We start from the raw sequence: 7,393 nt of genomic DNA on the forward strand, positions 1-7,393 counted from the left end.
GCTAGAAGTGGTGCATGAGTAAGCTTATGCTTTAAAGTTATGACGGCATTTTCTTGTTTCTCTCCCCATATAAATTCCACATTTTTCTTGACTAAATCATTTAATGGGGAGGCAAGTGTGGAGAAATTAGGAACAAACCTCCTATAGAAGCTTGCCAAACCATGGAAGCTCCTAATATCTCCAACACTTTTAGGAGTGGGCCATTCTTGGATGGCCTTGATTTTCTCGGGGTCCACATGAACCCCTTTTTTACTAATTATAAACCCTAGAAAAACTACACTATCTACACAAAAGGTACATTTTTCTAAATTTCCAAAAAGTTGATTTTTCCTAAGAATATCAAAAACTTGCCTTAAGTGTCCTATATGATCACTTAGACTCCTACTGTATATGAGAATATCATCAAAATAAACTACTACAAATCTACCTATACAATCCCTAAGGACATGATTCATGAGACGCATGAATGTACTAGGAGCATTGGTGAGCCCAAAAGGCATCACTAACCATTCATATAATCCAAACTTGGTCTTGAAAGCGGTTTTCCATTCATCTCCTTCTTTGATTCTAATTTGATTGTATCCGCTTTTAAGATCAACTTTAGAAAATATAATGGCTCCATGAAGCTCATCTAACATGTCATCAAGCCTAGGGATGGGGTGTCTATATTTCACAGTGATGTTGTTGATGGCTCTACTATCACAACACATTCTCCACTTGCCATCTTTTTTTGGAACCAACAACACTGGAACAGCACAAGGACTTAAGCTCTTTCGAACCCAGCCCTTCTCCAACAAATCTTGGACCTGAGACTCAATTTCTTTAGTTTCTTGGGGGTTGGTCCTATAGGCAGGCCTATTAGGTAGGCTAGCTCCAGGCACCAAATCAATTTGATGTTCTATTCCTCTAGAAGGAGGAAGGCCCATTGGACCCTCGGGAGGAAATAGATCATCAAATTCTTTTAAAAGTGTTTTTACCCCCTTAGGTAAAGTCTCATGTCCACTAGATGTGGCAGTGCAAGAAAGAGTTCCTTTACAGAGAAGGAAATAAGAGGGTTGTTGAATCAAGAGGGTTTGTTTGGAAATTTTATTCTCTTGATTAACGACCTCTAGGGAGGGAACTCCTTTCTCCCTAGATTCCTCTCTATCCTTAAGTTTCACAGACTTTTTTTTTTCTCTCTTTTCTTCTTTTTTTATAAATCTCTTTTCACTATCTCTTTTGAGTTTCATTTGTGCTTGATCCTCAGCCACCTGTTGAGGAGAAAGAGGATGAAGCACAAACTTTCTTTCCTTATGAGTAAAGGTAATCTCGTTAGTAAGGCCATTGTGCATGGTTTTCTTATCAAATTGCCATGGCCTTCCTAATAAGATGTGACAAGCTTCCATTGGTACTACATCACATAGCACCTCATCTTCATAGTTCCCAATGGAAATTTTGACCTTTACTTGTTGGTCAACTGCTAAATCACCATCCTCATTAATCCAATGGAGTTGATAAGGTTTAGGATGGGAATTAGTAGTTAAACCCAACTTCTCAACCAGCCTAGTGCTACAACAATTACACCATGAGCCACTATCAACAATGAGAGAACATGCATTGTTTGAAACTTTGCATCTAGTATGAAATATGTTCTCTCTTTGTGATAGAGTATCACTAGGTTGGTTGTTGAGGAGTCTCCTAATCATTAAGAGCTCCCCTTCATAAGGAAAAGTAGACTCTACACCTTTCTCTTGATCACTTGCTTCTTCCTCACTATTACTAGAGGAAGTAGTAACCTCATCTTGGCTATTATAAATGTCATGCCCCCTCATGATCATTACCTTCTTTGTGGGGCATTGGGAGGCAATGTGGCCTCTCCCTAAACATTTAAAGCACTTAATATCACTAGTCCTAGAACTAGTGTGTGTAGTGTCCTTTCCCTTTCCCTTATCTTTTTCTGTGGCTAGATTTTTGGAGGGTTCAAAAGTTTTCTTCTTTTCAAAAGTTTTTCCCTCCTTCTTGGAATCTTTCTTTAGAAATGAAGAGTTGGAGCTATTTTTATAAGATTTCCTCATTCTTTGTTGTTCTACCCTTACACAAAGTTGGACCAAGTCATTTAGGTCCCTGTAGGGTAGTAGCTCCACTTGGTCTCTTATTTCTAAATTAAGACCACTCAAAAATCTAGCTACAGTAGTAGCTTCCTCTTCCCTAATACAAGCCCTCATCATTAATAGCTCCATTTGTTGCCTGTACTGTTCTACAGACATGTCTCTTTGTTGGAGCCTTTGGAGCTTGTAGACCCCTAAAATTGTCCGGGTCGGAAATAAAGCTTGAAGACTCTCGAAGACTGAAGGATAATCAGCCAGAAGGACTCCTCGAAGGCCCTAGGAGGGTTCTCTGTAGGTCTAGAGGTCTTAGAATAGCTCAAAATAAGGAAGTGGAGGGAAAAAGCCCAATACGGCCGTACTGAACTTAATACGGCCGTATTGAAGCTTCAATACGGCCGCAGCGAAACTCAATACGGCGTATTGAAGTTTCTGAAACTTCAATACGGCCGTACTGAAGTCAATACGACCGTATTGACACTTCAATACGGTCGTACTGAAGTCAATACGACCGTATTGACACTTCAATACAACCGCAGCGAACTCAATACGGGCGCATTGAAATTTCTGAATTTCAATACGACCGTATTGAACTTCAATACGACCGTATTGAAGTTCAAAAATTTCAATACGGCCGTATTGCCCCTGTAGGCCGTATTGCGCCTATTCCCTATAAATATGACGTCAATTGGACGTCATTCCACACTTTCACACTCAGTTTTGACTCCCTCCTTGAGTATTCTGGGGTTTTTGAGCAGTGTTCTGCCCTAGAAATCTCTCTGGGAGTCGATCCGACGAAGTTCTGGAATTCCGAGCACTTAGCTTGGAGATTCGAACCTAGTCGAAGGGAAATCCTCCGGATTTCCATAGTCAAAATTTTATAGGAGAGAGCGAGCGAGCTTGTAGAGCGAGGGAACGCCAAAAAGCTTCCCAGTTTTACTCAATATATAAAAGCACGCTTCAAGAGGTTTCTTCTTAAATCCTTCCTTTTACTGCTTTCTGTGTGCATATTTAAACTGTCATCATGTAGATAGTTAATTTATAATCGCTTATAATAAATAGGGGTAATTTAGTAATTTTACGCTATTATTTTAGAAATAATCTGTCATAGGGAACCCGAAAGGGGCGCTGTGGGGTGCTAACACCTTCCCCACGCGTAACCGACTCCCTTACCCGACTCTGGTTGTAATGGCCAAAGTTGATTTATAAAATCAATTGCCTTATCCCTTTTTCCAATGTTTTGAGTAAAACATTGGTGGCGACTCCACGAACCCTCCTTTTGCGAAAACCACTAATCCATGGAGGGTCCCGCTTGGGATTAATATGGATTAGTGAGACTTTTAATAAATAAATTGGATAAGATCGACAAGGTCTCAGTTTGAGAACAAGTCGTTCTAATAATCCAATACATTTTCAAAACTAAAATAATAAGCGAGCTCGACCGTCTTCGCGACCGCCGAGGCCCGTTTCGGGCCGGTGGCGACAGATGGCGACTCTGCTGGGGAAGCCTCGAGAGTCAGTCCCATTTAGTGACAGATTATTTTTAACAAATAATAGTTAAAATTACTTTATTACCCCTTGTTTGTATGATAACATGTTTATCTATGTGGCTTTTAAATAACTGTTGTATTTTTAAAATTTACGCAATTGTTTGAAATAAAAACTGCACACAAACCTTTGCACACAACAGTTCCCTCTATACCCGGGGGCATGAGTGATTAACCATAGGGAGTGGATGTTAGTACGGCCGGTTGTCGAATGGGTCTATAGGTGCCCGTAGACCGTTGTCGGAAAACATCACTCAAGGTGATAACCATGAACTTGAGTCCGACGGTGCGTTGGAACTTTCCATCGACCCACGACGAGAGGAATTGGGTCCCTATAATGGGGGCACCTTGGGGGCCTTTGACCAAGTGAGAACAGTTAGATCCTCCTTGAATATGCACTTTTCTGCAGGAGACCCCTACCTCGTGATTCGCTCGTGACTGTTCGTGGATGAGTGAATTGTTTGTGTAAATGCTTATGTGCAATTGTTTGTGCATTAATAAATAACCTCGTGATAAGGTCTAAAGAATAATCCCCATGCATGAAAATGTCATGACATGAGAGGAAAAACCAATGTGTGAAAATATAATAAAAGTAAGGAGCATAGGCATCATTATCAATAATACCTCATGCATCCTCATCATCATTTATAGGTTCACTAATACCCTCTCGATGTGAGTGAAAGAGACCCGTGACTATTGAGATTCTCCGTTGTGGAGAGATAATAGCCTAGGGAGGGTGATAAACTTTCATCTTAAAAAGGCAGCGCCTCAAAGATGAAAGATTATCAAGCTCACATCAAGAGTGTATTCATATCATAAATAAGCTAATTAGAATAAACATTCATTTTAGAAAGTGGCTAGTCATCTCTCTGTCCTCACACGCGCAAAGAAAATCAAGAAAATGGAAGCGCTAGAGGAACAAAACAAGAAGCTCACGACCGAGCTTTCACAGCTCAAAGAGCAGATGGCGCAAATGTTGGAACTCATGCGTCACCATAACATTCATGGATCTCATCACAGTGACCATGGGTCCCATCATGAGGGAGAGGAGGAGGAGCATGAAGAAGATCCTCCACATGCCATACCTCTTGGGGCTGGAATTATGATCAAAGAGCCCGAGGTTTCAAAAGAACAATTCCACGCCCTAGAGGATCGGTTGAGGGCTATGGAGGGGCATGACTTCGATATTAAAGATGCCGCCGACATGTGTTTAGTGAGGGATATTCAATTCCCTCCCAAATTTAAAGTGCCAGATTTCCCGAGATACGTGGGGTCGACTTGCCCCAAGAGTCATCTCACCATGTACTGCCGAAAGATGGCTGCATATGCCACAAACGAAAAGCTCTTGATCCACTGCTTCCAAGAGAGCTTGGCTGATACCGCGCTCAACTGGTATATGCAGCTAGATGGAAATCAAGTATGTACATGGAGGCAGTTGGCCGACGCCTTTCTCAAGCGCTACAAATACAACATCGACCTAACACCCGATAGGTCAGATCTTCAAGCCTTGAGTAAGAAAAATGATGAATCTTTCAAGGCGTACGCCCAACGATGGAGGGAGTTGGCGGCACAGATAGAGCCCCCGCTGTCGGATAAGGAGACGGTGTCCTTATTCATCAACTCGTTGACTGGTCCCTATTACGATAAAATGATAGGGAACACAACGACACTCTTCTCGGACATCATCACCATTGGGGAGAGAGTGGAACAAGGACTTAAAAGTGGGAAGCTAGCAAAGCCCTCCCAATCATTCGAAGCTAAGAAGACCTTTGGGAAGAAGAAGGAGGAAGGAGTCAACGCCATAACCATTTCTTCATCTTCTTCCACTTCGAAGTCAGGAAGATCGCAATTCATCCCTGTGAAGAAGTTTGATAAACTTCCGACCACTTATAGCGATCTCCTGCCGAAGCTAGTAGAAGCCAAACTTCTAGCTCATGTTCCACCAAGGAAGATCGACCCACCTTACCCCGATTGGTACAAGCCACAAGACAAATGTTTATACCATTCGGGGGCACCAGGGCATTCAACAGAGAGATGCTTAGCTCTCAAATACAAGGTCCAAAACCTTATTGATGCCGGGTGGGTCACCTTCGATTCGACAGCGCCCGACGTGAGCAAGAATCCTCTGCCAAAGCAGGAGTAAAGAGAAGAACAAGCCACGATAGGGCCCCTTCATATTTCTCTTTTAGGGACTCATGATCAGTACCCGAGATCATGAGAACCTTTTCATGTAAATAAGGGTTTTTGTACAGTTTTAATACATATCAATAAAGAGGCATTTTTCACATTATTCTCTTTTTTTGTTCTTTTCTTTCTTTCCTCATTAACATTAATAATTCTAAACCTAAACAGAACCAATAAAATAATTATGTCTGTAATTGTTCGCTCTGACCGGGATCCGAAGGTGAAAGAGTTGAGTTGGACAGTGATGAGGAAACCACTTCTCCGGATCTGCAAAGATTGCTAGATCAAGAAGCTCGTCAAGAGAAATTGGAGACTATAAATTTGGGGCATGGCCGAGAGATAAAAGAGGTCAACATTGGGACCCATATCAGTGATGAAATAAGGACACATGCTTCCACTATGATTATAATAAAATCATTCTTTCTCATTGCTTCTTTTCTTGCTTATAATAAAATTCTAAACCACATTTTTTAACCCTGTTTGAATAAACATGAATGAGGTTAAAATCATCTTAATAATAATAAACCCACATCATTTTTATGTGGAAGTGTGTGTGTCAACTTGGAGCACCTTTTCTTGGCCTCAATAAGTGCCATCATGGATAAAGAAATCCTAAAGATAAAAAGACCCGCTAGGAATCCCACAAAAGGGTGACCTAGGCAAAAGTTAGGGTTACAAAATAATGAACAAAAACAAAAGCCCGCTAAAACTCCACAAATGGATGTTTTAGGCAAAAGTTAGGGCAAAAGAAAAACAAAATAAATCCATGATGGTACCATCAATTGAATTCAACAAGGGGCTCAAGAAAAGCTATCCAAGTTGTCAAAGCACAATCATTAATAACAAAGATGTGCTTAACTTCATAAAGTGTTTAATCGAACAAGCCTAAACACATAAGCCTACCTCGGCTAACCATTCTTACAAAAACCATTTTTTCAAAAATAAAATAATCCCCTCTAAAACACAAACTTCAGAATAAAAAATATCTTTCTCTTCTTTTCTCTCTTGTCCCAAAAGATTTTAGAATAATCTAGTGGAAGCATGGAGAAATAAATCATCACTGATCTGAACAACAAAATGGTGGAAGAACTATGCCAAGAATTCAAGATCCAACACCACAATTCTTCCCCATATCGGCCAAAGATGAATGGGGCAGTCGAGGCAACCAATAAGAACATCAAAAAATAGTGCAAAAGATGGTTGTCTCATTTAAAGACTGACACGAGATGTTATCCTTCGCTCCTCATGGCTACAGGACTTCAGTACGTCCATTTACAGGAGCTACTCCATTCTCACTCGTTTATGGGGTGGAGGCAGTTCTACCCATCGAAGTCGAGATACTCTATCTAAGGGTAATCATGGAAACAAAACTTTCCGAGGCAGAATGGGTTCAAAGCCAATATGACCAGTTGAACCCTATCAAAAAGAAACGGCTGAACGCCATATGCCATGGTCAAGCCTATCAGAGGAAGATCAAAAAGGCTTTTGACAAGAAAGTCCACCCTCGAGTCTACCATGAGGGAAAGTTGGTAATGAAGAAATTACTACCAACTCAAAAAGGGCAAAATCGGAAAGTGT

Source organism: Cajanus cajan, chromosome 6 (assembly GCF_000230855.2).
Source record: "Cajanus cajan strain Asha chromosome 6, NIPB_CcT2T_4, whole genome shotgun sequence".
Taxonomy (NCBI): Eukaryota; Viridiplantae; Streptophyta; class Magnoliopsida; order Fabales; family Fabaceae; genus Cajanus; species Cajanus cajan.